At 37.2% G+C, this 21,465-nt stretch overlaps 1 non-coding gene and 88 pseudogenes across 1 annotated transcript; all 89 read left to right on the forward strand.

Annotated features, from left to right (window-relative positions):
* LOC148490132 (5S ribosomal RNA) overlaps nucleotides 1-49 on the forward strand; it is a 119-nt pseudogene extending 70 nt beyond the window's left edge.
* Nucleotides 50-164: 115 nt separating this feature from the next.
* LOC148490133 (5S ribosomal RNA) lies at nucleotides 165-283 on the forward strand (annotated as a pseudogene).
* A 116-nt stretch (nucleotides 284-399) lies between these two features.
* Nucleotides 400-518, forward strand: LOC148490134 (5S ribosomal RNA; annotated as a pseudogene).
* A 116-nt stretch (nucleotides 519-634) lies between these two features.
* On the forward strand, nucleotides 635-753 carry LOC148490135 (5S ribosomal RNA; annotated as a pseudogene).
* A 116-nt stretch (nucleotides 754-869) lies between these two features.
* Nucleotides 870-988, forward strand: LOC148490136 (5S ribosomal RNA; annotated as a pseudogene).
* Nucleotides 989-1,104: 116 nt separating this feature from the next.
* LOC148490137 (5S ribosomal RNA) lies at nucleotides 1,105-1,223 on the forward strand (annotated as a pseudogene).
* A 115-nt stretch (nucleotides 1,224-1,338) lies between these two features.
* LOC148490138 (5S ribosomal RNA) lies at nucleotides 1,339-1,457 on the forward strand. The gene has a single exon (XR_015870901.1). It is a non-coding gene; the product is annotated as a 5S ribosomal RNA (ribosomal RNA).
* Nucleotides 1,458-1,573: 116 nt separating this feature from the next.
* On the forward strand, nucleotides 1,574-1,692 carry LOC148490139 (5S ribosomal RNA; annotated as a pseudogene).
* A 116-nt stretch (nucleotides 1,693-1,808) lies between these two features.
* On the forward strand, nucleotides 1,809-1,927 carry LOC148490140 (5S ribosomal RNA; annotated as a pseudogene).
* A 116-nt stretch (nucleotides 1,928-2,043) lies between these two features.
* LOC148490141 (5S ribosomal RNA) lies at nucleotides 2,044-2,162 on the forward strand (annotated as a pseudogene).
* Nucleotides 2,163-2,278: 116 nt separating this feature from the next.
* LOC148490142 (5S ribosomal RNA) lies at nucleotides 2,279-2,397 on the forward strand (annotated as a pseudogene).
* A 115-nt stretch (nucleotides 2,398-2,512) lies between these two features.
* Nucleotides 2,513-2,631, forward strand: LOC148490143 (5S ribosomal RNA; annotated as a pseudogene).
* A 116-nt stretch (nucleotides 2,632-2,747) lies between these two features.
* Nucleotides 2,748-2,866, forward strand: LOC148490144 (5S ribosomal RNA; annotated as a pseudogene).
* A 115-nt stretch (nucleotides 2,867-2,981) lies between these two features.
* LOC148490145 (5S ribosomal RNA) lies at nucleotides 2,982-3,100 on the forward strand (annotated as a pseudogene).
* Nucleotides 3,101-3,216: 116 nt separating this feature from the next.
* Nucleotides 3,217-3,335, forward strand: LOC148490146 (5S ribosomal RNA; annotated as a pseudogene).
* A 116-nt stretch (nucleotides 3,336-3,451) lies between these two features.
* Nucleotides 3,452-3,570, forward strand: LOC148490147 (5S ribosomal RNA; annotated as a pseudogene).
* A 116-nt stretch (nucleotides 3,571-3,686) lies between these two features.
* Nucleotides 3,687-3,805, forward strand: LOC148490148 (5S ribosomal RNA; annotated as a pseudogene).
* Nucleotides 3,806-3,921: 116 nt separating this feature from the next.
* LOC148490149 (5S ribosomal RNA) lies at nucleotides 3,922-4,040 on the forward strand (annotated as a pseudogene).
* A 116-nt stretch (nucleotides 4,041-4,156) lies between these two features.
* Nucleotides 4,157-4,275, forward strand: LOC148490150 (5S ribosomal RNA; annotated as a pseudogene).
* Nucleotides 4,276-4,391: 116 nt separating this feature from the next.
* LOC148490151 (5S ribosomal RNA) lies at nucleotides 4,392-4,510 on the forward strand (annotated as a pseudogene).
* Nucleotides 4,511-4,626: 116 nt separating this feature from the next.
* LOC148490152 (5S ribosomal RNA) lies at nucleotides 4,627-4,745 on the forward strand (annotated as a pseudogene).
* Nucleotides 4,746-4,860: 115 nt separating this feature from the next.
* Nucleotides 4,861-4,979, forward strand: LOC148490153 (5S ribosomal RNA; annotated as a pseudogene).
* A 116-nt stretch (nucleotides 4,980-5,095) lies between these two features.
* On the forward strand, nucleotides 5,096-5,214 carry LOC148490154 (5S ribosomal RNA; annotated as a pseudogene).
* A 116-nt stretch (nucleotides 5,215-5,330) lies between these two features.
* On the forward strand, nucleotides 5,331-5,449 carry LOC148490155 (5S ribosomal RNA; annotated as a pseudogene).
* A 116-nt stretch (nucleotides 5,450-5,565) lies between these two features.
* On the forward strand, nucleotides 5,566-5,684 carry LOC148490156 (5S ribosomal RNA; annotated as a pseudogene).
* Nucleotides 5,685-5,799: 115 nt separating this feature from the next.
* On the forward strand, nucleotides 5,800-5,918 carry LOC148490157 (5S ribosomal RNA; annotated as a pseudogene).
* A 116-nt stretch (nucleotides 5,919-6,034) lies between these two features.
* On the forward strand, nucleotides 6,035-6,153 carry LOC148490158 (5S ribosomal RNA; annotated as a pseudogene).
* Nucleotides 6,154-6,269: 116 nt separating this feature from the next.
* On the forward strand, nucleotides 6,270-6,388 carry LOC148490159 (5S ribosomal RNA; annotated as a pseudogene).
* Nucleotides 6,389-6,504: 116 nt separating this feature from the next.
* LOC148490160 (5S ribosomal RNA) lies at nucleotides 6,505-6,623 on the forward strand (annotated as a pseudogene).
* A 116-nt stretch (nucleotides 6,624-6,739) lies between these two features.
* Nucleotides 6,740-6,858, forward strand: LOC148490161 (5S ribosomal RNA; annotated as a pseudogene).
* Nucleotides 6,859-6,973: 115 nt separating this feature from the next.
* On the forward strand, nucleotides 6,974-7,092 carry LOC148490162 (5S ribosomal RNA; annotated as a pseudogene).
* A 116-nt stretch (nucleotides 7,093-7,208) lies between these two features.
* LOC148490163 (5S ribosomal RNA) lies at nucleotides 7,209-7,327 on the forward strand (annotated as a pseudogene).
* A 116-nt stretch (nucleotides 7,328-7,443) lies between these two features.
* On the forward strand, nucleotides 7,444-7,562 carry LOC148490164 (5S ribosomal RNA; annotated as a pseudogene).
* Nucleotides 7,563-7,678: 116 nt separating this feature from the next.
* On the forward strand, nucleotides 7,679-7,797 carry LOC148490165 (5S ribosomal RNA; annotated as a pseudogene).
* A 116-nt stretch (nucleotides 7,798-7,913) lies between these two features.
* LOC148490166 (5S ribosomal RNA) lies at nucleotides 7,914-8,032 on the forward strand (annotated as a pseudogene).
* Nucleotides 8,033-8,148: 116 nt separating this feature from the next.
* LOC148490167 (5S ribosomal RNA) lies at nucleotides 8,149-8,267 on the forward strand (annotated as a pseudogene).
* Nucleotides 8,268-8,383: 116 nt separating this feature from the next.
* On the forward strand, nucleotides 8,384-8,502 carry LOC148490168 (5S ribosomal RNA; annotated as a pseudogene).
* Nucleotides 8,503-8,618: 116 nt separating this feature from the next.
* On the forward strand, nucleotides 8,619-8,737 carry LOC148490169 (5S ribosomal RNA; annotated as a pseudogene).
* A 115-nt stretch (nucleotides 8,738-8,852) lies between these two features.
* LOC148490170 (5S ribosomal RNA) lies at nucleotides 8,853-8,971 on the forward strand (annotated as a pseudogene).
* A 116-nt stretch (nucleotides 8,972-9,087) lies between these two features.
* Nucleotides 9,088-9,206, forward strand: LOC148490171 (5S ribosomal RNA; annotated as a pseudogene).
* A 116-nt stretch (nucleotides 9,207-9,322) lies between these two features.
* Nucleotides 9,323-9,441, forward strand: LOC148490172 (5S ribosomal RNA; annotated as a pseudogene).
* A 116-nt stretch (nucleotides 9,442-9,557) lies between these two features.
* On the forward strand, nucleotides 9,558-9,676 carry LOC148490173 (5S ribosomal RNA; annotated as a pseudogene).
* A 116-nt stretch (nucleotides 9,677-9,792) lies between these two features.
* LOC148490174 (5S ribosomal RNA) lies at nucleotides 9,793-9,911 on the forward strand (annotated as a pseudogene).
* Nucleotides 9,912-10,026: 115 nt separating this feature from the next.
* LOC148490175 (5S ribosomal RNA) lies at nucleotides 10,027-10,145 on the forward strand (annotated as a pseudogene).
* A 116-nt stretch (nucleotides 10,146-10,261) lies between these two features.
* Nucleotides 10,262-10,380, forward strand: LOC148490176 (5S ribosomal RNA; annotated as a pseudogene).
* Nucleotides 10,381-10,496: 116 nt separating this feature from the next.
* On the forward strand, nucleotides 10,497-10,615 carry LOC148490177 (5S ribosomal RNA; annotated as a pseudogene).
* A 116-nt stretch (nucleotides 10,616-10,731) lies between these two features.
* On the forward strand, nucleotides 10,732-10,850 carry LOC148490178 (5S ribosomal RNA; annotated as a pseudogene).
* A 116-nt stretch (nucleotides 10,851-10,966) lies between these two features.
* LOC148490179 (5S ribosomal RNA) lies at nucleotides 10,967-11,085 on the forward strand (annotated as a pseudogene).
* Nucleotides 11,086-11,200: 115 nt separating this feature from the next.
* On the forward strand, nucleotides 11,201-11,319 carry LOC148490180 (5S ribosomal RNA; annotated as a pseudogene).
* Nucleotides 11,320-11,435: 116 nt separating this feature from the next.
* On the forward strand, nucleotides 11,436-11,554 carry LOC148490181 (5S ribosomal RNA; annotated as a pseudogene).
* Nucleotides 11,555-11,670: 116 nt separating this feature from the next.
* LOC148490182 (5S ribosomal RNA) lies at nucleotides 11,671-11,789 on the forward strand (annotated as a pseudogene).
* A 351-nt stretch (nucleotides 11,790-12,140) lies between these two features.
* On the forward strand, nucleotides 12,141-12,259 carry LOC148490183 (5S ribosomal RNA; annotated as a pseudogene).
* A 116-nt stretch (nucleotides 12,260-12,375) lies between these two features.
* LOC148490184 (5S ribosomal RNA) lies at nucleotides 12,376-12,494 on the forward strand (annotated as a pseudogene).
* A 116-nt stretch (nucleotides 12,495-12,610) lies between these two features.
* LOC148490185 (5S ribosomal RNA) lies at nucleotides 12,611-12,729 on the forward strand (annotated as a pseudogene).
* Nucleotides 12,730-12,843: 114 nt separating this feature from the next.
* On the forward strand, nucleotides 12,844-12,962 carry LOC148490186 (5S ribosomal RNA; annotated as a pseudogene).
* Nucleotides 12,963-13,078: 116 nt separating this feature from the next.
* On the forward strand, nucleotides 13,079-13,196 carry LOC148490187 (5S ribosomal RNA; annotated as a pseudogene).
* A 115-nt stretch (nucleotides 13,197-13,311) lies between these two features.
* LOC148490188 (5S ribosomal RNA) lies at nucleotides 13,312-13,430 on the forward strand (annotated as a pseudogene).
* A 351-nt stretch (nucleotides 13,431-13,781) lies between these two features.
* LOC148490189 (5S ribosomal RNA) lies at nucleotides 13,782-13,900 on the forward strand (annotated as a pseudogene).
* A 116-nt stretch (nucleotides 13,901-14,016) lies between these two features.
* On the forward strand, nucleotides 14,017-14,135 carry LOC148490190 (5S ribosomal RNA; annotated as a pseudogene).
* A 116-nt stretch (nucleotides 14,136-14,251) lies between these two features.
* On the forward strand, nucleotides 14,252-14,370 carry LOC148490191 (5S ribosomal RNA; annotated as a pseudogene).
* Nucleotides 14,371-14,486: 116 nt separating this feature from the next.
* LOC148490192 (5S ribosomal RNA) lies at nucleotides 14,487-14,605 on the forward strand (annotated as a pseudogene).
* Nucleotides 14,606-14,721: 116 nt separating this feature from the next.
* On the forward strand, nucleotides 14,722-14,840 carry LOC148490193 (5S ribosomal RNA; annotated as a pseudogene).
* A 115-nt stretch (nucleotides 14,841-14,955) lies between these two features.
* Nucleotides 14,956-15,074, forward strand: LOC148490194 (5S ribosomal RNA; annotated as a pseudogene).
* Nucleotides 15,075-15,190: 116 nt separating this feature from the next.
* On the forward strand, nucleotides 15,191-15,309 carry LOC148490195 (5S ribosomal RNA; annotated as a pseudogene).
* Nucleotides 15,310-15,425: 116 nt separating this feature from the next.
* On the forward strand, nucleotides 15,426-15,544 carry LOC148490196 (5S ribosomal RNA; annotated as a pseudogene).
* A 116-nt stretch (nucleotides 15,545-15,660) lies between these two features.
* Nucleotides 15,661-15,779, forward strand: LOC148490197 (5S ribosomal RNA; annotated as a pseudogene).
* Nucleotides 15,780-15,895: 116 nt separating this feature from the next.
* LOC148490198 (5S ribosomal RNA) lies at nucleotides 15,896-16,014 on the forward strand (annotated as a pseudogene).
* A 115-nt stretch (nucleotides 16,015-16,129) lies between these two features.
* Nucleotides 16,130-16,248, forward strand: LOC148490199 (5S ribosomal RNA; annotated as a pseudogene).
* A 351-nt stretch (nucleotides 16,249-16,599) lies between these two features.
* LOC148490200 (5S ribosomal RNA) lies at nucleotides 16,600-16,718 on the forward strand (annotated as a pseudogene).
* A 116-nt stretch (nucleotides 16,719-16,834) lies between these two features.
* Nucleotides 16,835-16,953, forward strand: LOC148490201 (5S ribosomal RNA; annotated as a pseudogene).
* Nucleotides 16,954-17,068: 115 nt separating this feature from the next.
* Nucleotides 17,069-17,187, forward strand: LOC148490202 (5S ribosomal RNA; annotated as a pseudogene).
* A 116-nt stretch (nucleotides 17,188-17,303) lies between these two features.
* On the forward strand, nucleotides 17,304-17,422 carry LOC148490203 (5S ribosomal RNA; annotated as a pseudogene).
* A 115-nt stretch (nucleotides 17,423-17,537) lies between these two features.
* LOC148490204 (5S ribosomal RNA) lies at nucleotides 17,538-17,656 on the forward strand (annotated as a pseudogene).
* A 104-nt stretch (nucleotides 17,657-17,760) lies between these two features.
* LOC148490205 (5S ribosomal RNA) lies at nucleotides 17,761-17,879 on the forward strand (annotated as a pseudogene).
* A 116-nt stretch (nucleotides 17,880-17,995) lies between these two features.
* LOC148490206 (5S ribosomal RNA) lies at nucleotides 17,996-18,114 on the forward strand (annotated as a pseudogene).
* Nucleotides 18,115-18,229: 115 nt separating this feature from the next.
* Nucleotides 18,230-18,348, forward strand: LOC148490207 (5S ribosomal RNA; annotated as a pseudogene).
* A 116-nt stretch (nucleotides 18,349-18,464) lies between these two features.
* On the forward strand, nucleotides 18,465-18,583 carry LOC148490208 (5S ribosomal RNA; annotated as a pseudogene).
* A 116-nt stretch (nucleotides 18,584-18,699) lies between these two features.
* On the forward strand, nucleotides 18,700-18,818 carry LOC148490209 (5S ribosomal RNA; annotated as a pseudogene).
* Nucleotides 18,819-18,934: 116 nt separating this feature from the next.
* LOC148490210 (5S ribosomal RNA) lies at nucleotides 18,935-19,053 on the forward strand (annotated as a pseudogene).
* A 116-nt stretch (nucleotides 19,054-19,169) lies between these two features.
* Nucleotides 19,170-19,288, forward strand: LOC148490211 (5S ribosomal RNA; annotated as a pseudogene).
* Nucleotides 19,289-19,404: 116 nt separating this feature from the next.
* Nucleotides 19,405-19,523, forward strand: LOC148490212 (5S ribosomal RNA; annotated as a pseudogene).
* A 116-nt stretch (nucleotides 19,524-19,639) lies between these two features.
* On the forward strand, nucleotides 19,640-19,758 carry LOC148490213 (5S ribosomal RNA; annotated as a pseudogene).
* A 116-nt stretch (nucleotides 19,759-19,874) lies between these two features.
* Nucleotides 19,875-19,993, forward strand: LOC148490214 (5S ribosomal RNA; annotated as a pseudogene).
* A 115-nt stretch (nucleotides 19,994-20,108) lies between these two features.
* On the forward strand, nucleotides 20,109-20,227 carry LOC148490215 (5S ribosomal RNA; annotated as a pseudogene).
* A 116-nt stretch (nucleotides 20,228-20,343) lies between these two features.
* On the forward strand, nucleotides 20,344-20,462 carry LOC148490216 (5S ribosomal RNA; annotated as a pseudogene).
* A 116-nt stretch (nucleotides 20,463-20,578) lies between these two features.
* On the forward strand, nucleotides 20,579-20,697 carry LOC148490217 (5S ribosomal RNA; annotated as a pseudogene).
* A 116-nt stretch (nucleotides 20,698-20,813) lies between these two features.
* On the forward strand, nucleotides 20,814-20,932 carry LOC148490218 (5S ribosomal RNA; annotated as a pseudogene).
* A 116-nt stretch (nucleotides 20,933-21,048) lies between these two features.
* On the forward strand, nucleotides 21,049-21,167 carry LOC148490219 (5S ribosomal RNA; annotated as a pseudogene).
* A 115-nt stretch (nucleotides 21,168-21,282) lies between these two features.
* LOC148490220 (5S ribosomal RNA) lies at nucleotides 21,283-21,401 on the forward strand (annotated as a pseudogene).
* Nucleotides 21,402-21,465: the final 64 nt, after the last annotated feature.

Here is a 21,465-nt window from a genome sequence, read left to right on the forward strand (position 1 = left end):
GTTAGTACTTGAATGGGAGACCACCTGGGAATACCAGGTGCTGTAGGTAATTTTATACTGCCATAACATTCTTTTCTATTAAATTTTAATTTAATTTTTTCAACTTATCAATGAATTTACTTCAGTTAAGAAGTAAAAGATGTCTAAAGTTAATGTTTTGGAGCACCTACAGTCAAACCACACTGGACATGCCCAATCTCGTCTGATCTTGGAAGCTATGCAGTGTTGGGCCTGGTTAGTACTTGCATGGGAGACCACCTGGGAATACCAGGTGCTGTAGGTAATTTTATACTGCCATAACATTCTTTTCTATTACATTTTACATTTAATTTTTTCAACTTATCAATGAATTTACTTGAGTTAAGAAGTAAATGAGGTCTAAAGTTAATGTTTTTGAGCACCTACAGCCAAACCACAGAGGACATGCCCAATCTCGGCTGATCTTGGAAGCTATGCAGTGTTGGGCCTGGTTATCACTTGGATGGGAGACCACCTGGGAATACCAGGTGCTGTAGGTAATTTTATACTGCCATAACATTCTTTTCTATTACATTTTACATTTAATTTTTTCAACTTATCAATGAAATTCCTTAAGTTAAGAAGTAATAGAGGTCTAAAGTTAATACCTTTGAGCACCTACAGCCAATCCACACTGGACATGCCCAATCTCGTCTTATCTTGATAGCTATGCAGTGTTGGGCCTGGTCAATACTAGGATGGGAGACCACCTGGGAAAACCAGGTGCAGTAGGTAATTTTATACTGCCATAACATTCTTTTCTATTACATTTTACATTTAATTTTTTCAACTTATCAATGAATTTCCTTGAGTTAAGAAGTAATAGAGGTCTAAAGTTAATGTTTTTGAGCACCTACAGCCAAACCACACTGGACATGCCCAATCTCGTCTGATCTTGGAAGCTATGCAGTGTTGGGACTGGTTAGTACTTGGATGGGAGACTACCTAGGAATCCCAGGTGCTGTAGGTAATTTTATACTGCCATAACATTCTTTTCTATTACATTTTACATTACATTTTTTCAACTTATCAATGAATTTACATGTGTTAAGAAGTAAAAGCGGTCTAAATTTAATGCTTTTGAGCACCTACAGCCAAACCACAGTGGACATGCCCAATCTCATCTGATCTTGGAAGCTATGCAGTTTTGGGCCTGGTTAGTACTTGAATGGGAGACCACCTGGGAATACCAGGTGCTGTAGGTAATTTTATACTGCCATAACATTCTTTTCTATTAAATTTTAATTTAATTTTTTCAACTTATCAATGAATTTACTTCAGTTAAGAAGTAAAAGATGTCTAAAGTTAATGTTTTTGAGCACCTACAGTCAAACCACACTGGACATGCCCAATCTCGTCTGATCTTGGAAGCTATGCAGTGTTGGGCCTGGTTAGTACTTGGATGGGAGACCACCTGGGAATACCAGGTGCTGTAGGTAATTTTATACTGCCATAACATTCTTTTCTATTACATTTTACATTTAATTTTTTTAACTTATCAATGAATTTACTTGAGTTAAGAAGTAAATGAGGTCTAAAGTTAATGTTTTTGAGCACCTACAGCCAAACCACAGAGGACATGCCCAATCTCGTCTGATCTTGGAAGCTATGCAGTGTTGGGCCTGGTTATCACTTGGATGGGAGACCACCTGGGAATACCAGGTGCTGTAGGTAATTTTATACTGCCATAACATTCTTTTCTATTACATTTTACATTTAATTTTTTCAACTTATCAATGAAATTCCTTGAGTTAAGAAGTAATAGAGGTCTAAAGTTAATACCTTTGAGCACCTACAGCCAATCCACACTGGACATGCCCAATCTCGTCTTATCTTGATAGCTATGCAGTGTTGGGCCTGGTCAATACTAGGATGGGAGACCACCTGGGAAAACCAGGTGCAGTAGGTAATTTTATACTGCCATAACATTCTTTTCTATTACATTTTACATTTAATTTTTTCAACTTATCAATGAATTTCCTTGAGTTAAGAAGTAATAGAGGTCTAAAGTTAATGTTTTTGAGCACCTACAGCCAAACCACACTGGACATGCCCAATCTCGTCTGATCTTGGAAGCTATGCAGTGTTGGGACTGGTTAGTACTTGGATGGGAGACTACCTAGGAATCCCAGGTGCTGTAGGTAATTTTATACTGCCATAACATTCTTTTCTATTACATTTTACATTTAATTTTTTCAACTTATCAATGAATTTACATGTGTTAAGAAGTAAAAGCGGTCTAAATTTAATGCTTTTGAGCACCTACAGCCAAACCACACTGGACATGCCCAATCTCGTCTGATCTTGGAAGCTATGCAGTTTTGGGCCTGGTTAGTACTTGAATGGGAGACCACCTGGGAATACCAGGTGCTGTAGGTAATTTTATACTGCCATAACATTCTTTTCTATTAAATTTTAATTTAATTTATTCAACTTATCAATGAATTTACTTCAGTTAAGAAGTAAAAGATGTCTAAAGTTAATGTTTTTGAGCACCTACAGTCAAACCACACTGTACATGCCCAATCTCGTCTGATCTTGGAAGCTATGCAGTGTTGGGCCTGGTTAGAACTTGGATGGGAGACCACCTGGGAATACCAGGAGCTGTAGGTAATTTTATACTGCCATAACATTCTTTTCTATTACATTTTACATTACATTTTTTCAACTTATCAATGAATTTACTTGAGTTAAGAAGTAAAAGAGGTGTAAAGTTAATGTTTTTGAGCGCCTACAGCCAAACCACACTGGACATGCCCAATCTCGTCTGATCTTGGAAGCTATGCAGTTTTGGGCCTGGTTAGTACTTGAATGGGAGACCACCTGGGAATACCAGGTGCTGTAGGTAATTTTATACTGCCATAACATTCTTTTCTATTAAATTTTAATTTAATTTATTCAACTTATCAATGAATTTACTTCAGTTAAGAAGTAAAAGATGTCTAAAGTTAATGTTTTTGAGCACCTACAGTCAAACCACACTGTACATGCCCAATCTCGTCTGATCTTGGAAGCTATGCAGTGTTGGGCCTGGTTAGTACTTGGATGGGAGACCACCTGGGAATACCAGGAGCTGTAGGTAATTTTATACTGCCATAACATTCTTTTCTATTACATTTTACATTTAATTTTTTCAACTTATCAATGAATTTACTTGAGTTAAGAAGTAATAGAGGTCTAAAGTTAATGTTTCTGAGCACCTACAGCCAAACCACAGAGGACATGCCCAATCTTGTCTGATCTTGGAAGCTATGCATTGTTGGGCCTGGTTATCACTTGGATGGGAGACCACCTGGGAATACCAGGTGCTGTAGGTAATTTTATACTGCCATAGCATTCTTTTCTATTACATTTTACATTTAATTTTTTCAACTTATCAATGAAATTCCTTGAGTTAAGAAGTAATAGAGGTCTAAAGTTAATACTTTTGAGCACCTACAGCCAAACCACACTGGACATGTCCAATCTCGTCTGATTTTGGAAACTATGCAGTGTTGCGTCTGGTTAGTACTTGGATGGGAGACCACCTAGGAATACCAGGTGCTGTAGGTAATATTATACTGCCATAACAGTCTTATCTATTACATTTTACATTTAATTTTTTCAAATTATCAATGAATTTACTTGAGTAAAGAAGTAAAAGAAGTCTAAAGTTAATGTTATTGAGGGCCTACAGCCAAACCATACTGGACATGCCCAATCTCGTCTGATCTTGGATGCTATGCCGTGTTGGGCCTGGTAAGTACTTGGATGGGTGAACACCTGGGAATACCAGGTGCTGTACATCATTTTATACTGCCATAACATTCTTTTCTATTACATTTTACATTTAATTTTTTCAACTTATCAATGAATTTACTTGAGTTAAGAAGTAATAGAGGTCTAAAGTTAATGTTTTTGAGCACCTACAGACAAACCACACTGGACATGCCCAATCTCGTCTTATCTTGGTAGCTATGCAGTGTTGGGCCTGGTCAATACTAGGATGGGAGACCACCTGGGAAAACCAGGTGCAGTAGGTAATTTTATACTGCCATAACATTCTTTTCTATTACATTTTACATTTAATTTTTTCAACTTATCAATGAATTTCCTTGAGTTAAGAAGTAATAGAGGTCTAAAGTTAATGTTTTTGAGCACCTACAGCCAAACCACACTGGACATGCCCAATCTCGTCTGATCTTGGAAGCTATGCAGTGTTGGCACTGGTTAGTACTTGGATGGGAGACTACCTAGGAATCCCAGGTGCTGTAGGTAATTTTATACTGCAATAACATTCTTTTCTATTACATTTTACATTTAATTTTTTCAACTTATCAATGAATTTACATGTGTTAAGAAGTAAAAGCGTTCTAAATTTAATGCTTTTGAGCACCAACAGCCAAACCACAGTGGACATGCCCAATGTCGTCTGATCTTGGAAGCTATGCAGTGTTGGGCCTGGTTAGTACTTGAATGGGAGACCACCTGGGAATACCAGGAGCTGTAGGTAATTTTATACTGCCATAACATTCTTTTCTATTACATTTTACATTACATTTTTTCAACTTATCAATGAATTTACTTGAGTTAAGAAGTAAAAGAGGTCTAAAGTTAATGTTTTTGAGCGCTAACAGCCAAACCACACTGGGCATGCCCAATCTCGTCTGATCTTGGAAGCTATGCAGTTTTGGGCCTGGTTAGTACTTGAATGGGAGACCACCTGGGAATCCCAGGTGCTGTAGGTAATTTTATACTGCCATAACATTCTTTTCTATTAAATTTTAATTTAATTATTTCAACTTATCAATGAATTTACTTGAGTTAAGAAGTAAAAGATTTCTAAAGTTAATGTTTTTGAGCACCTACAGTCAATCCACACTGGACATGCCCAATCTCGTCTGATCTTGGAAGCTATGCAGTGTTGGGCCTGGTTAGTACTTGGATGGGAGACCATCTAGGAATACCAGGTGCTGTAGGTAATTTTATGCAGCCTTAAAATTCTTTTCTATTACATTTTACATTTAATTTTTTCAACTTATCAATGAATTTACTTGAGTTAAGAAGTAAAAGAGGTCTAAAGTTAATGTTTTTGAGCACCTACAGCCAAACCACACTGAACATGCCCAATCTCGTCTGATCTTGGAAGCTATGCAGTGTTGGGCCTGGTTTGTACTTGGATGGGAGACCACCTGGGAAAACCAGGTGCTATAGGTAATTTTAGACAGCCAAAACATTCTTTTCTATTACATTTTACATTTCATTTTTTCAACTTATCAATGAATTTACTTGAGTTAAGAAGTAAAAGAGGTCTAAAGTTAATGTTTTTGAGCTTCTTCAGACAAACCACACTGGACATGCCCAATCTCATCTGATCTTGGAAGCTATGCAGTGTTGGGCCTGGATAGTACTTGGATGGGAGAACACCTAGGAATACCAGGTGCTGTAGGTAATTTTATACTGCAATAACATTCTTTTCTATTACAGTTTACATTTAATTTTTTCAACTTATCAATGAATTTACTTGTGTTAAGACGTAATAGCGGTCTAAATTTAATGCTTTTGAGCATCTACAGCCAAACCACAGTGGACATGCCCAATCTCGTCTGATCTTGGAAACTATGCAGTGTTGGGCCTGGTTAGTACTTGGATGGGAGACCACCTGGGAATACCAGGAGCTGTAGGTAATTTTATACTGCCATAACATTCTTTTCTATTACATTATACATTTAATTTTTCAACTTATCATTGAATTTACTTGAGTTAAGAAGTAAAATAGGTCTAAAGTTAATGTTTTTGAGCACCTAAAGCCAAACCACACTGGACATGCCCAATCTCGTCTGATCTTGGAAGCTATGCAGTCTTGGGCCTGGTTAGTACTTGGATGGGAGACCACCTGGGGATACCAGGTGCTGTAGGTAATTTTATACTGCCATAACTTTCTTTTCTATTACATTTTACATTTAATTTTTTCAACTTATCAATGAATTTCCTTGAGTTAAGAAATAATAGAGGTCTAAAGTTAATACCTTTGAGCACCTACAGCCAATCCACACTGGACATGCCCAATCTCGTCTTATCTTGATAGCTATGCAGTGTTGGGCCTGGTCAATACTAGGATGGGAGACCACCTGGGAAAACCAGGTGCAGTAGGTAATTTTATACTGCCATAACATTCTTTTCTATTACATTTTACATTTAATTTTTTCAACTTATCAATGAATTTCCTTGAGTTAAGAAGTAATAGAGGTCTAAAGTTAATGTTTTTGAGCACCTACAGCCAAACCACACTGGACATGCCCAATCTCGTCTGATCTTGGAAGCTATGCAGTGTTGGGACTGGTTAGTACTTGGATGGGAGACTACCTAGGAATCCCAGGTGCTGTAGGTAATTTTATACTGCCATAACATTCTTTTCTATTACATTTTACATTTAATTTTTTCAACTTATCAATGAATTTACATGTGTTAAGAAGTAAAAGTGGTCTAAATTTAATGCTTTTGAGCACCTACAGCCAAACCACAGTGGACATGCCCAATCTCATCTGATCTTGGAAGCTATGCAGTATTGGGCCTGGTTAGTACTTGGATGGGAGACCACAAGGGAATACCAGGAGCTGTAGGTAATTTTATACTGCCATAACATTCTTTTCTATTACATTTTACATTACATTTTTTCAACTTATCAATGAATTTACTTGAGTTAAGAAGTAAAAGAGGTGTAAAGTTAATGTTTTTGAGCGCCTACAGCCAAACCACACTGGACATGCCCAATCTCGTCTGATCTTGGAAGCTATGCAGTTTTGGGCCTGGTTAGTACTTGAATGGGAGACCACCTGGGAATACCAGGTGCTGTAGGTAATTTTATACTGCCATAACATTCTTTTCTATTAAATTTTAATTTAATTTTTTCAACTCATCAATGAATTTACTTCAGTTAAGAAGTAAAAGATGTCTAAAGTTAATGTTTTTGAGCACCTACAGTCAAACCACACTGGACATGCCCAAACTCGTCTGATCTCGGAAGCTATGCAGTGTTGGGCCTGGTTAGTACTTGGATGGGAGACCACCTGGGAATACCAGGTGCTCTAGGTAATTTTATACTGCCATAACATTCTTTTCTATTACATTTTACATTTAATTTTTTCAACTTATCAATGAATTTACTTGAGTTAAGAAGTAATAGAGGTCTAAAGTTAATGTTTCTGAGCACCTACAGCCAAACCACAGAGGACATGCCCAATCTTGTCTGATCTTGGAAGCTATGCATTGTTGGGCCTGGTTATCACTTGGATGGGAGACCACCTGGGAATACCAGGTGCTGTAGGTAATTTTATACTGCCATAGCATTCTTTTCTATTACATTTTACATTTAATTTTTTCAACTTATCAATGAAATTCCTTGAGTTAAGAAGTAATAGAGGTCTAAAGTTAATACTTTTGAGCACCTACAGCCAAACCACACTGGACATGTCCAATCTCGTCTGATTTTGGAAACTATGCAGTGTTGCGTCTGGTTAGTACTTGGATGGGAGACCACCTAGGAATACCAGGTGCTGTAGGTAATATTATACTGCCATAACAGTCTTATCTATTACATTTTACATTTAATTTTTTCAAATTATCAATGAATTTACTTGAGTAAAGAAGTAAAAGAAGTCTAAAGTTAATGTTATTGAGGGCCTACAGCCAAACCATACTGGACATGCCCAATCTCGTCTGATCTTGGATGCTATGCCGTGTTGGGCCTGGTAAGTACTTGGATGGGTGAACACCTGGGAATACCAGGTGCTGTACATCATTTTATACTGCCATAACATTCTTTTCTATTACATTTTACATTTAATTTTTTCAACTTATCAATGAATTTACTTGAGTTAAGAAGTAATAGAGGTCTAAAGTTAATGTTTTTGAGCACCTACAGACAAACCACACTGGACATGCCCAATCTCGTCTTATCTTGGTAGCTATGCAGTGTTGGGCCTGGTCAATACTAGGATGGGAGACCACCTGGGAAAACCAGGTGCAGTAGGTAATTTTATACTGCCATAACATTCTTTTCTATTACATTTTACATTTAATTTTTTCAACTTATCAATGAATTTCCTTGAGTTAAGAAGTAATAGAGGTCTAAAGTTAATGTTTTTGAGCACCTACAGCCAAACCACACTGGACATGCCCAATCTCGTCTGATCTTGGAAGCTATGCAGTGTTGGCACTGGTTAGTACTTGGATGGGAGACTACCTAGGAATCCCAGGTGCTGTAGGTAATTTTATACTGCAATAACATTCTTTTCTATTACATTTTACATTTAATTTTTTCAACTTATCAATGAATTTACATGTGTTAAGAAGTAAAAGCGTTCTAAATTTAATGCTTTTGAGCACCAACAGCCAAACCACAGTGGACATGCCCAATGTCGTCTGATCTTGGAAGCTATGCAGTGTTGGGCCTGGTTAGTACTTGAATGGGAGACCACCTGGGAATACCAGGAGCTGTAGGTAATTTTATACTGCCATAACATTCTTTTCTATTACATTTTACATTACATTTTTTCAACTTATCAATGAATTTACTTGAGTTAAGAAGTAAAAGAGGTCTAAAGTTAATGTTTTTGAGCGCTAACAGCCAAACCACACTGGGCATGCCCAATCTCGTCTGATCTTGGAAGCTATGCAGTTTTGGGCCTGGTTAGTACTTGAATGGGAGACCACCTGGGAATCCCAGGTGCTGTAGGTAATTTTATACTGCCATAACATTCTTTTCTATTAAATTTTAATTTAATTATTTCAACTTATCAATGAATTTACTTGAGTTAAGAAGTAAAAGATTTCTAAAGTTAATGTTTTTGAGCACCTACAGTCAATCCACACTGGACATGCCCAATCTCGTCTGATCTTGGAAGCTATGCAGTGTTGGGCCTGGTTAGTACTTGGATGGGAGACCATCTAGGAATACCAGGTGCTGTAGGTAATTTTATGCAGCCTTAAAATTCTTTTCTATTACATTTTACATTTAATTTTTTCAACTTATCAATGAATTTACTTGAGTTAAGAAGTAAAAGAGGTCTAAAGTTAATGTTTTTGAGCACCTACAGCCAAACCACACTGAACATGCCCAATCTCGTCTGATCTTGGAAGCTATGCAGTGTTGGACCAGGTTAGTACTTGGATGGGAGAACACCTAGGAATACCAGGTGCTGTAGGTAATTTTATACTGCAATAACATTCTTTTCTATTACAGTTTACATTTAATTTTTTCAACTTATCAATGAATTTACTTGTGTTAAGACGTAATAGCGGTCTAAATTTAATGCTTTTGAGCACCTACAGCCAAACCACAGTGGACATGCCCAATCTCATCTGATCTTGGAAGCTATGCAGTGTTGGGCCTGGTTTGTACTTGGATGGGAGACCACCTGGGAAAACCAGGTGCTATAGGTAATTTTAGACAGCCAAAACATTCTTTTCTATTACATTTTACATTTCATTTTTTCAACTTATCAATGAATTTACTTGAGTTAAGAAGTAAAAGAGGTCTAAAGTTAATGTTTTTGAGCTTCTTCAGACAAACCACACTGGACATGCCCAATCTCATCTGATCTTGGAAGCTATGCAGTGTTGGGCCTGGATAGTACTTGGATGGGAGAACACCTAGGAATACCAGGTGCTGTAGGTAATTTTATACTGCAATAACATTCTTTTCTATTACAGTTTACATTTAATTTTTTCAACTTATCAATGAATTTACTTGTGTTAAGACGTAATAGCGGTCTAAATTTAATGCTTTTGAGCATCTACAGCCAAACCACAGTGGACATGCCCAATCTCGTCTGATCTTGGAAACTATGCAGTGTTGGGCCTGGTTAGTACTTGGATGGGAGACCACCTGGGAATACCAGGAGCTGTAGGTAATTTTATACTGCCATAACATTCTTTTCTATTACATTATACATTTAATTTTTCAACTTATCATTGAATTTACTTGAGTTAAGAAGTAAAATAGGTCTAAAGTTAATGTTTTTGAGCACCTAAAGCCAAACCACACTGGACATGCCCAATCTCGTCTGATCTTGGAAGCTATGCAGTCTTGGGCCTGGTTAGTACTTGGATGGGAGACCACCTGGGGATACCAGGTGCTGTAGGTAATTTTATACTGCCATAACTTTCTTTTCTATTACATTTTACATTTAATTTTTTCAACTTATCAATGAATTTCCTTGAGTTAAGAAATAATAGAGGTCTAAAGTTAATACCTTTGAGCACCTACAGCCAATCCACACTGGACATGCCCAATCTCGTCTTATCTTGATAGCTATGCAGTGTTGGGCCTGGTCAATACTAGGATGGGAGACCACCTGGGAAAACCAGGTGCAGTAGGTAATTTTATACTGCCATAACATTCTTTTCTATTACATTTTACATTTAATTTTTTCAACTTATCAATGAATTTCCTTGAGTTAAGAAGTAATAGAGGTCTAAAGTTAATGTTTTTGAGCACCTACAGCCAAACCACACTGGACATGCCCAATCTCGTCTGATCTTGGAAGCTATGCAGTGTTGGGACTGGTTAGTACTTGGATGGGAGACTACCTAGGAATCCCAGGTGCTGTAGGTAATTTTATACTGCCATAACATTCTTTTCTATTACATTTTACATTTAATTTTTTCAACTTATCAATGAATTTACATGTGTTAAGAAGTAAAAGTGGTCTAAATTTAATGCTTTTGAGCACCTACAGCCAAACCACAGTGGACATGCCCAATCTCATCTGATCTTGGAAGCTATGCAGTATTGGGCCTGGTTAGTACTTGGATGGGAGACCACAAGGGAATACCAGGAGCTGTAGGTAATTTTATACTGCCATAACATTCTTTTCTATTACATTTTACATTACATTTTTTCAACTTATCAATGAATTTACTTGAGTTAAGAAGTAAAAGAGGTGTAAAGTTAATGTTTTTGAGCGCCTACAGCCAAACCACACTGGACATGCCCAATCTCGTCTGATCTTGGAAGCTATGCAGTTTTGGGCCTGGTTAGTACTTGAATGGGAGACCACCTGGGAATACCAGGTGCTGTAGGTAATTTTATACTGCCATAACATTCTTTTCTATTAAATTTTAATTTAATTTTTTCAACTCATCAATGAATTTACTTCAGTTAAGAAGTAAAAGATGTCTAAAGTTAATGTTTTTGAGCACCTACAGTCAAACCACACTGGACATGCCCAAACTCGTCTGATCTCGGAAGCTATGCAGTGTTGGGCCTGGTTAGTACTTGGATGGGAGACCACCTGGGAATACCAGGTGCTCTAGGTAATTTTATACTGCCATAACATTCTTTTCTATTACATTTTACATTTAATTTTTTCAACTTATCAATGAATTTACTTGAGTTAAGAAGTAAATGAGGTCTAAAGTTAATGTTTTTGAGCACCTACAGCCAAACCACAGAGGACATGCCCAATCTCGTCTGATCTTGGAAGCTATGCAGTGTTGGGCCTGGTTATAACTTGGATGGGAGACCACCTGGGAATACCAGGTGCTGTAGGTAATTTTATGCTGCCATAACATTCTTTTCTATTACATTTTACATTTAATTTTTTCAACTTATCAATGAATTTCCTTGAGTTAACAAGTAATAGAGGTCTAAAGTTAATGTTTTTGAGCACCTACAGCCAAACCACACTGGACATGCCCAATCTCGTCTGATCTTGGAAGCTATGCAGTGTTGGGACTGGTTAGTACTTGGATGGGAGACTACCTAGGAATCCCAGGTGCTGTAGGTAATTTTATACTGCCATAACATTCTTTTCTATTACATTTTACATTACATTTTTTCAACTTATCAATGAATTTACATGTGTTAAGAAGTAAAAGAGGTCTAAAGTTAATGTTATTGAGGGCCTACAGCCAAACCACACTGGACATGCCCAATCTCGTCTGATCTTGGATGCTATGCCGTGTTGGGACTGGTAAGTACTTGGATGGGTGAACACCTGGGAATACCAGGTGCTGTACATCATTTTATACTGCCATAACATTCTTTTCTATTACATTTTACATTTAATTTTTTCAACTTATCAATGAATTTACTTGAGTTAAGAAGTAATAGAGGTCTAAAGTTAATGTTTTTGAGCACCTACAGACAAACCACACTGGACATGCCCAATCTCGTCTTATCTTGGTAGCTATGCAGTGTTGGGCCTGGTCAATACTAGGATGGGAGACCCCCTGGGAAAACCAGGTGCAGTAGGTAATTTTATACTGCCATAACATTCTTTTCTATTACATTTTACATTTAATTTTTTCAACTTATCAATGAATTTTCTTGAGTTAAGAAGTAATAGAGGTCTAAAGTTAAGTTTTTTGAGCACCTACAGCCAAACCACAGTGGACATGCCCAATCTCGTCTGATCTTGGAAGCTATGCAGTGTTGGGCCTGGTTAGTACTTGGATGGGAGACCACCTGGGAATACCAGGAGCTGTAGGTAATTTTATACTGCCATAACATTCTTTTCTATTACATTTTACATTACATTTTTTCAACTTATCAATGAATTTACTTGAGTTAAGAAGTAAAAGAGGTCTAAAGTTAATGTTTTTGAGCGCCAACAGCCAAACCACACTGGACATGCCCAATCTCGTCTGATCTTGGAAGCTATGCAGTTTTGGGCCTGGTTAGTACTTGAATGGGAGACCACCTGGGAATTCCAGGTGCTGTAGGTAATTTTATACTGCCATAACATTCTTTTCTATTAAATTTTAATTTAATTTTTTCAACTTATCAATGAATTTACTTGAGTTAAGAAGTAAAAGATGTCTAAAGTTAATGTTTTGAGCACCTACAGCCAAACCACAGTGGACATGCCCAATCTCGTCTGATCTTGGAAGCTATGCAGTGTTGGGCCTGGTTATCACTTGGATGGGAGACCACCTGGGAATACCAGGTGCTGTAGGTAATTTTATACTGCTATAACATTCTTTTCTATTACATTTTACATTTATTTTTTTCAACTTATCAATGAATTTCCTTGAGTTAAGAAGTAATAGAGGTCTAAAGTTAATACTTTTGAGCACCTACAGCCAAACCACACTGGACATGTCCAATCTCGTCTGATCTTGAAAGCTATGCAGTGTTGGGTCTGGTTAGTACTTGGATGGGTACCACCTAGGAATACCAGGTGCTGTAGGTAATATTATACTGCCATAACAGTCTTATCTGCTACATTTCACATTTAATTTTTTCAAATTATCAATGAATTTACTTGAGTTAAGAAGTAATAGAGGTCTAAAGTTAACGCTTTTATCACGTACAGCCAAACCACACTGGACATGCCCAATCTCGTCTGATCTTGGAAGCGATGCAGTGTTGGGCCTGGTTAGTACTTGGATGGGAGACCACCTGGGAATACCAGGTGCTGTAGGTAATTTTATATAGCCATAACATTCTTTTCTGTTACATTTTACATTACATTTTTTCAACTTAGCAATGAATTTACTTGAGTTAAGAAGTAAAAGATGTCTAAAGTTAATATTTTTCAGCACCTATAGCCAAACCACACTGGACATGGCCAATGTTGTCTGATCTTGGAAGCTATGCAGTGTTGGGCCTGGTTAGTACTTGGATTGGAGAACACCTGGGAATACCAGGTGCTGTTGGAAAAATTATACTGCCATAACATTCTTTTCTATTACATTTTAAATTTAATTTTTTCAACTTGTCAATGAATTTACTTGAGTTATGTAGAAATAGAGGTCTAAAGTTAATGTTTTTGTGCACCTACAGCCAAACCATACTGGACATGCCCAATCTCGTCTGATCTTGGAAGCTATGCAGTGTTGGGCCTGGTTAGTACTTGGAGGGGAGACCACCTAGGAATACCAGGTGCTGTAGGTAATTTTATACAGCCATAACATTCTTTTCTATTACATTTTATAATTAATTTTTTCAACTTATCAATGAATTTACTTGAGTTAAGAAGTAAAAGAGGTCTAAAGTTAATGTTTTTGAGCACCTACAGCCAAACCACACTGAACATGCCCAATCTCGTCTGATCTTGGAAGCTATGCAGTGTTGGACCTGGTTAGTACTTGGATGGGCGAACACCTAGGAATACCAGGTGCTGTAGGTAATTTTATACTGCCATAACAGTCTTTTCTATTACATTTTACATTTAATTTTTTCAACTTATCAATTAATTTACTTGAGTTAAGAAGTAATAGAGGTCTAAAGTTAATGGTTTTGAGCACCTACAGCCAAACCACACTGGACATGCCCAATCTCATCTGATCTTGGAAGCTATGCAGTGTTGGGACTGGTTAGTAATTGGATGGGAGACTACCTAGGAAACCCAGGTGCTGTAGGTAATTATATACTGCCATAACATTCTTTTCTATTACAGTTTACATTTAATTTTTTCAACTTATCAATGAATTTACTTCTGTTTAGACATAATAGCGGTCTAAATTTAATGCTTTTGAGAACCTACAGCCAAACCACAGTGGACATGCCCAATCTCGTCTGATCTTGGAAGCTATGCAGTCTTGGGCCTGGTTTGTACTTGGATGGGAGACCAACTGGGAATAACAGGTGCTATAGGTAATTTTAGACAGTCAAAACATTCTTTTCTATTACATTTTATATTTCATTTTTTCAACTTTTCAATGAATTTACTTGAGTTAAGAAGTAAAAGAAGTCTAAAGTTAATGTTTTTGAGCACCTACAGCCCAACCACAGTGGACATGCCCAATCTCGTCTGATCTTGGAAACTATGCAGTGTTGGGCCTGGTTAGTACTTGGATGGGAGACCACCTGGGAAAACCAGGAGCTGTAGGTAATTTTATACTGTCATAACATTCTTTTCTATTACATTTTACATTTAATTTTTCAACTTATCATTGAATTTACTTGAGTTAAGAACTAAAAGAGGTCTAAAGTTAATGTTTTTGAGCAGCTACAGCCAAACCACACTGGACATGCCCAATCTCTCCTGATCTTGGAAGCTATGCAGTGTTGGGCCTGGTTAGTACTTGGAGGGGAGACCACCTGGGGATACCAGGTGCTGTTGGTAATTTTATACTGCCATAACATTCTTTTCTATTATATTTTACATTTAATTTTTTCAACTTATCAATGAATTTCCTTGAGTTAAGAAGTAAAAGAGGTCTAAAGTTAATACTTTTGAGCATCTACAGCCAATCCACACTGGACATGCCCAATCTCGTCTTATCTTGGTAGCTATGCAGTGTTGGGCCTGGTCAATACTTGGATGGGAGACCACCTGGGAATACCAGGAGCTGTAGGTAATTTTATACTGCCACAACATTCTTTTCTATTACATTTTACATTTAATTTTTTCAACTTATCAATGAATTTCCTTGAGTTAAGAAGTAATAGAGGTCTAAAGTTAATGTTTTTGAGCACCTACAGCCAAACCACACTGGACATGCCCAATCTCGTCTGATCTTGGAAGCTATGCAGTGTTGGGACTGGTTAGTACTTGGATGGGAGACTACCTAGGAATCCCAGGTGCTATAGGTAATTTTATACTGCCATAACATTCTTTTCTATTACATTTTACATTTAATTTTTTCATCTTATCAATGAATTTACTTGTGTTAAGAAGTAAAAGCGGTATAAATTTAATGCTTTTGAGCACCTACAGCCAAACCACAGTGGACATGCCCAATCTCGTCTGATCTTGGAAGCTATGCAGTGTTGGGCCTGGATAGTTCTTGGATGGGAGACCACCTGTGAATACCTGGAGCTGTAGGTAATTTTATACTGCTATAACATTCTTTTCTATTACATTTTACATTACATTTTTTCAACTTATCAATGAATTTACTTGAGTTAAGAAGTAAAAGAGGTCTAAAGTTAATGTTTTTGAGCGCCAACAGCCAAACCACACTGGACATGCCCAATCTCGTCTGATCTTGGAAGCTATGCAGTTTTGGGCCTGGTTAGTACTTGAATGGGAGACCAACTGGGAATACCAGGTGCTGTAGGTAATTTTATACTGCCATAACATTCTTTTCTATTAAATTTTAATTTAATTTTTTCAACTTATCAATGAATTTACTTGAGTTAAGAAGTAAAAGATGTCTAAAGTTAATGGTTTTGAGCACCTACAGTCAAACCACACTGGACATGCACAATCTCGTCTGATCTTGGAAGCTATGCAGTGTTGGGCCTGGTTAGTACTTGGATGGGAGACCACCTAGGAATACCAGGTGCTGTAGGTAATTTTATACTGCCATAACAGTCTTATCTATTACATTTTACATTTAATTTTTTCAAATTATCAATGAATTTACTTGAGTAAAGAAGTAAAAGAGGTCTAAAGTTAATGTTATTGAGGGCCTACAGCCAAACCACACTGGACATGCCCAATCTCGTCTGATCTTGGATGCTATGCCGTGTTGGGCCTGGTAAGTACTTGGATTGGAGAACACCTGGGAATACCAGGTGCTGTACATCATTTTATACTGCCATAACATTCTTTTCTATTACATTTTACATTTAATTTTTTCAACTTATCAATGAATTTACTTGAGTTAAGAAGTAATAGAGGTCTAAAGTTAATGTTTTTGAGCACCTACAGACAAACCACACTGGACATGCCCAATCTCATCTTATCTTGGATGTTATGCAGTGTTGGGCCTGGTTAGTACTTGGATGGGAGACCACCTGGGAATACCAGGTGCTGTAGGTAAATTTATGCAGCCATAACATTCTTTTCTATTACATTTTACATTTAATTTTTTCAACTTATCAATGAATTTACTTGAGTTAAGAAGTAAAAGAGGTCTAAAGTTAATGTTTTTGAGCACCTACAGCCAAACCACACTGGACATGCCCAATCTCGTCTGACCTTTGAAGCTATGCAGTGTTGGACCTGGTTAATACTTGGATGGGAGTCCACCTAGGAATACCAGGTGCTGTAGGTAATTTTATACTGCCATAACAGTCTTTTCTATTTCATTTTACATTTAATTTTTTCAACTTATCAATGAATTTACTTGAGTTAAGAAGTAATAGAGGTCTAAAGTTAACGCTTTTATCACGTACAGCCAAACCACACTGGACATGCCCAATCTCGTCTGATCTTGGAAGCTATGCAGTGTTGGGCCTGGTTAGTACTTGGATGGGAGACCACCTGGTAATACCAGGTGCTGTAGGTAATTTTATATAGCCATAACATTCTTTTCTGTTACATTTTACATTACATTTTTTCAACTTAGCAATGAATTTACTTGAGTTAAGAAGTAAAAGAGGTCTAAAGTTAATATTTTTCAGCACCTATAGCCAAACCACACTGGACATGGCCAATGTTGTCTGATCTTGGAAGCTATGCAGTGTTGGGCCTGGTTAGTACTTGGATGGGAATCCACCTGGGAATACCAGGTGCTGTAGGTAATTTTATACTGCCATAACAGTCTTTTCTATTACATTTTACATTTAATTTTTTCAACTTATCAATGAATTTACTTGAGTTAAGAAGTAATAGAGGTCTAAAGTTAAGGCTTTTATCACCTACAGCCAAACCACACTGGACATGCCCAATCTCGTCTTATCTTGGAAGCTATGCAGTGTTGGGCATGGTTATTACTTGGATGGGAGACCACCTGGGAATACCAGGTGCTGTAGGTAATTTTATATAGCCATAACATTCTTTTCTATTACATTTTTTCAACTTAGCAATGAATTTACTTGTGTTAAGAAGTAAAAGCGGTCTAAATTTAATGCTTTTGAGCACCTACAGCCAAACCACAGTGGACATGCCCAATCTCGTCTGATCTTGGAAACTATACAGTGTTGGGCCTGGATAGTACTTGAATGGGAGACCACCTGGGAATACCAGGAGCTGTAGGTAATTTTATACTGCCTTAACATTCTTTTCTATTACATTTTACATTACATTTTTTCAACTTATCAATGAATTTACTTGAGTTAAGAAGTAAAAGAGGTCTAAAGTTAATGTTTTTGAGCACCTACAGCCAAACCACACTGGACATGCCCAATCTCGTCTGATCTTGGAAGCTATGCAGTGTTGGAGTTGGTTAGTACTTGGATGGGAGTCCACCTAGGAATCCCAGGTGCTGTAGGTAATTTTATACTGCCCTAACAGTCTTTTCTATTACATTTTACATTTAATTTTTTCAACTTATCAATGAATTTACTTGAGTTAAGAAGTAATAGAGGTCTAAAGTTAACGCTTTTATCACGTACAGCCAAACCAAACTGGACATGCCCAATCTCGTCTGATCTTGGAAGCTATGCAGTGGTGGTCCTGGTTAGTACTTGGATGGGAGACCACCTGAGAATACCAGGTGCTGTAGGTAATTTTATATAGCCATAACATTCTTTTCTGTTACATTTTACATTACATTTTTTCAACTTAGCAATGAATTTACTTGAGTTAAGAAGTAAAAGAGGTCTAAAGTTAATATTTTTCAGCACCTATAGCCAAACCACACTGGACATGGCCAATGTTGTCTGATCTTGGAAGCTATGCAGTGTTGGGCCTGGTTAGTACTTGGATGGGAATCCACCTGGGAATACCAGGTGCTGTAGGTAATTTTATACTGCCATAAAAGTCTTTTCTATTACATTTTACATTTAATTTTTTCAAATTATCAATGAATTTACTTGAGTTAAGAAGTAATAGAGGTCTAAAGTTAATGTTTTTGAGCACCTACAGCCAAACCACACTGGACATGCCCAACCTCGTCTGATCTTGGAAGCTATGCAGTGTTGGGCCTGGTTAGTACTTGGATTGGAGAACACCTGGGAATACCAGGTGCTGTTGGAAAAATTATACTGCCATAACATTCTTTTCTATTACATTTTAAATTTAATTTTTTCAACTTGTCAATGAATTTACTTGAGTTATGTAGAAATAGAGGTCTAAAGTTAATGTTTTTGAGCACCTACAGCCAAACCATACTGGACATGCCCAATCTCGTCTGATCTTGGAAGCTATGCAGTGTTGGGCCTGGTTAGTACTTGGAGGGGAGACCACCTAGGAATACCAGGTGCTGTAGGTAATTTTATACAGCCATAACATTCTTTTCTATTACATTTTATATTTAATTTTTTCAACTTATCAATGAATTTACTTGAGTTAAGAAGTAAAAGAGGTCTAAAGTTAATGTTTTTGAGCACCTACAGCCAAACCACACTGAACATGCCCAATCTCGTCTGATCTTGGAAGCTATGCAGTGTTGGACCTGGTTAGTACTTGGATGGGCGAACACCTAGGAATACCAGGTGCTGTAGGTAATTTTATACTGCCATAACAGTCTTTTCTATTACATTTTACATTTAATTTTTTCAACTTATCAATTAATTTACTTGAGTTAAGAAGTAATAGAGGTCTAAAGTTAATGGTTTTGAGCACCTACAGCCAAACCACACTGGACATGCCCAATCTCATCTGATCTTGGAAGCTATGCAGTGTTGGGACTGGTTAGTAATTGGATGGGAGACTACCTAGGAAACCCAGGTGCTGTAGGTAATTATATACTGCCATAACATTCTTTTCTATTACAGTTTACATTTATTTTTTTCAACTTATCAATGAATTTACTTCTGTTTAGACATAATAGCGGTCTAAATTTAATGCTTTTGAGAACCTACAGCCAAACCACAGTGGACATGCCCAATCTCGTCTGATCTTGGAAGCTATGCAGTCTTGGGCCTGGTTTGTACTTGGATGGGAGACCAACTGGGAATAACAGGTGCTATAGGTAATTTTAGACAGTCAAAACATTCTTTTCTATTACATTTTATATTTCATTTTTTCAACTTTTCAATGAATTTACTTGAGTTAAGAAGTAAAAGAAGTCTAAAGTTAATGTTTTTGAGCACCTACAGCCCAACCACAGTGGACATGCCCAATCTCGTCTGATCTTGGAAACTATGCAGTGTTGGGCCTGGTTAGTACTTGGATGGGAGACCACCTGGGAAAACCAGGAGCTGTAGGTAATTTTATACTGTCATAACATTCTTTTCTATTACATTTTACATTTAATTTTTCAACTTATCATTGAATTTACTTGAGTTAAGAACTAAAAGAGGTCTAAAGTTAATGTTTTTGAGCAGCTACAGCCAAACCACACTGGACATGCCCAATCTCTCCTGATCTTGGAAGCTATGCAGTGTTGGGCCTGGTTAGTACTTGGATGGGAGACCACCTGGGGATACCAGGTGCTGTTGGTAATTTTATACTGCCATAACATTCTTTTCTATTATATTTTACATTTAATTTTTTCAACTTATCAATGAATTTCCTTGAGTTAAGAAGTAAAAGAGGTCTAAAGTTAATACTTTTGAGCACCTACAGCCAATCCACACTGGACATGCCCAATCTCGTCTTATCTTGGTAGCTATGCAGTGTTGGGCCTGGTCAATACTTGGATGGGAGACCACCTGGGTATACCAGGAGCTGTAGGTAATTTTATACTGCCACAACATTCTTTTCTATTACATTTTACATTTAATTTTTTCAACTTATCAATGAATTTCCTTGAGTTAAGAAGTAATAGAGGTCTAAAGTTAATGTTTTTGAGCACCTACAGCCAAACCACACTGGACATGCCCAATCTCGTCTGATCTTGGAAGCTATGCAGTGTTGGGACTGGTTAGTACTTGGATGGGAGACTACCTAGGAATCCCAGGTGCTATAGGTAATTTTATACTGCCATAACATTCTTTTCTATTACATTTTACATTTAATTTTTTCATCTTATCAATGAATTTACTTGTGTTAAGAAGTAAAAGCGGTATAAATTTAATGCTTTTGAGCACCTACAGCCAAACCACAGTGGACATGCCCAATCTCGTCTGATCTTGGAAGCTATGCAGTGTTGGGCCTGGATAGTTCTTGGATGGGAGACCACCTGGGAATACCTGGAGCTGTAGGTAATTTTATACTGCTATAACATTCTTTTCTATTACATTTTACATTACATTTTTTCAACTTATCAATGAATTTACTTGAGTTAAGAAGTAAAAGAGGTCTAAAGTTAATGTTTTTGAGCGCCAACAGCCAAACCACACTGGACATGCCCAATCTCGTCTGATCTTGGAAGCTATGCAGTTTTGGGCCTGGTTAGTACTTGAATGGGAGACCAACTGGGAATACCAGGTGCTGTAGGTAATTTTATACTGCCATAACATTCTTTTCTATTAAATTTTAATTTAATTTTTTCAACTTATCAATGAATTTACTTGAGTTAAGAAGTAAAAGATGTCTAAAGTTAATGTTTTTGAGCACCTACAGTCAAACCACACTGGACATGCACAATCTCGTCTGATCTTGGAAGCTATGCAGTGTTGGGCCTGGTTAGTACTTGGATGGGAGACCACCTAGGAATACCAGGTGCTGTAGGTAATTTTATACTGCCATAACAGTCTTATCTATTACATTTTACATTTAATTTTTTCAAATTATCAAT

The sequence above is a fragment of the Taudactylus pleione genome, unplaced genomic scaffold, assembly GCF_031769625.1.
Source record: "Taudactylus pleione unplaced genomic scaffold, aTauple2 ptg000550l, whole genome shotgun sequence".
In the NCBI taxonomy this organism is placed as follows: domain Eukaryota; kingdom Metazoa; phylum Chordata; class Amphibia; order Anura; family Myobatrachidae; genus Taudactylus; species Taudactylus pleione.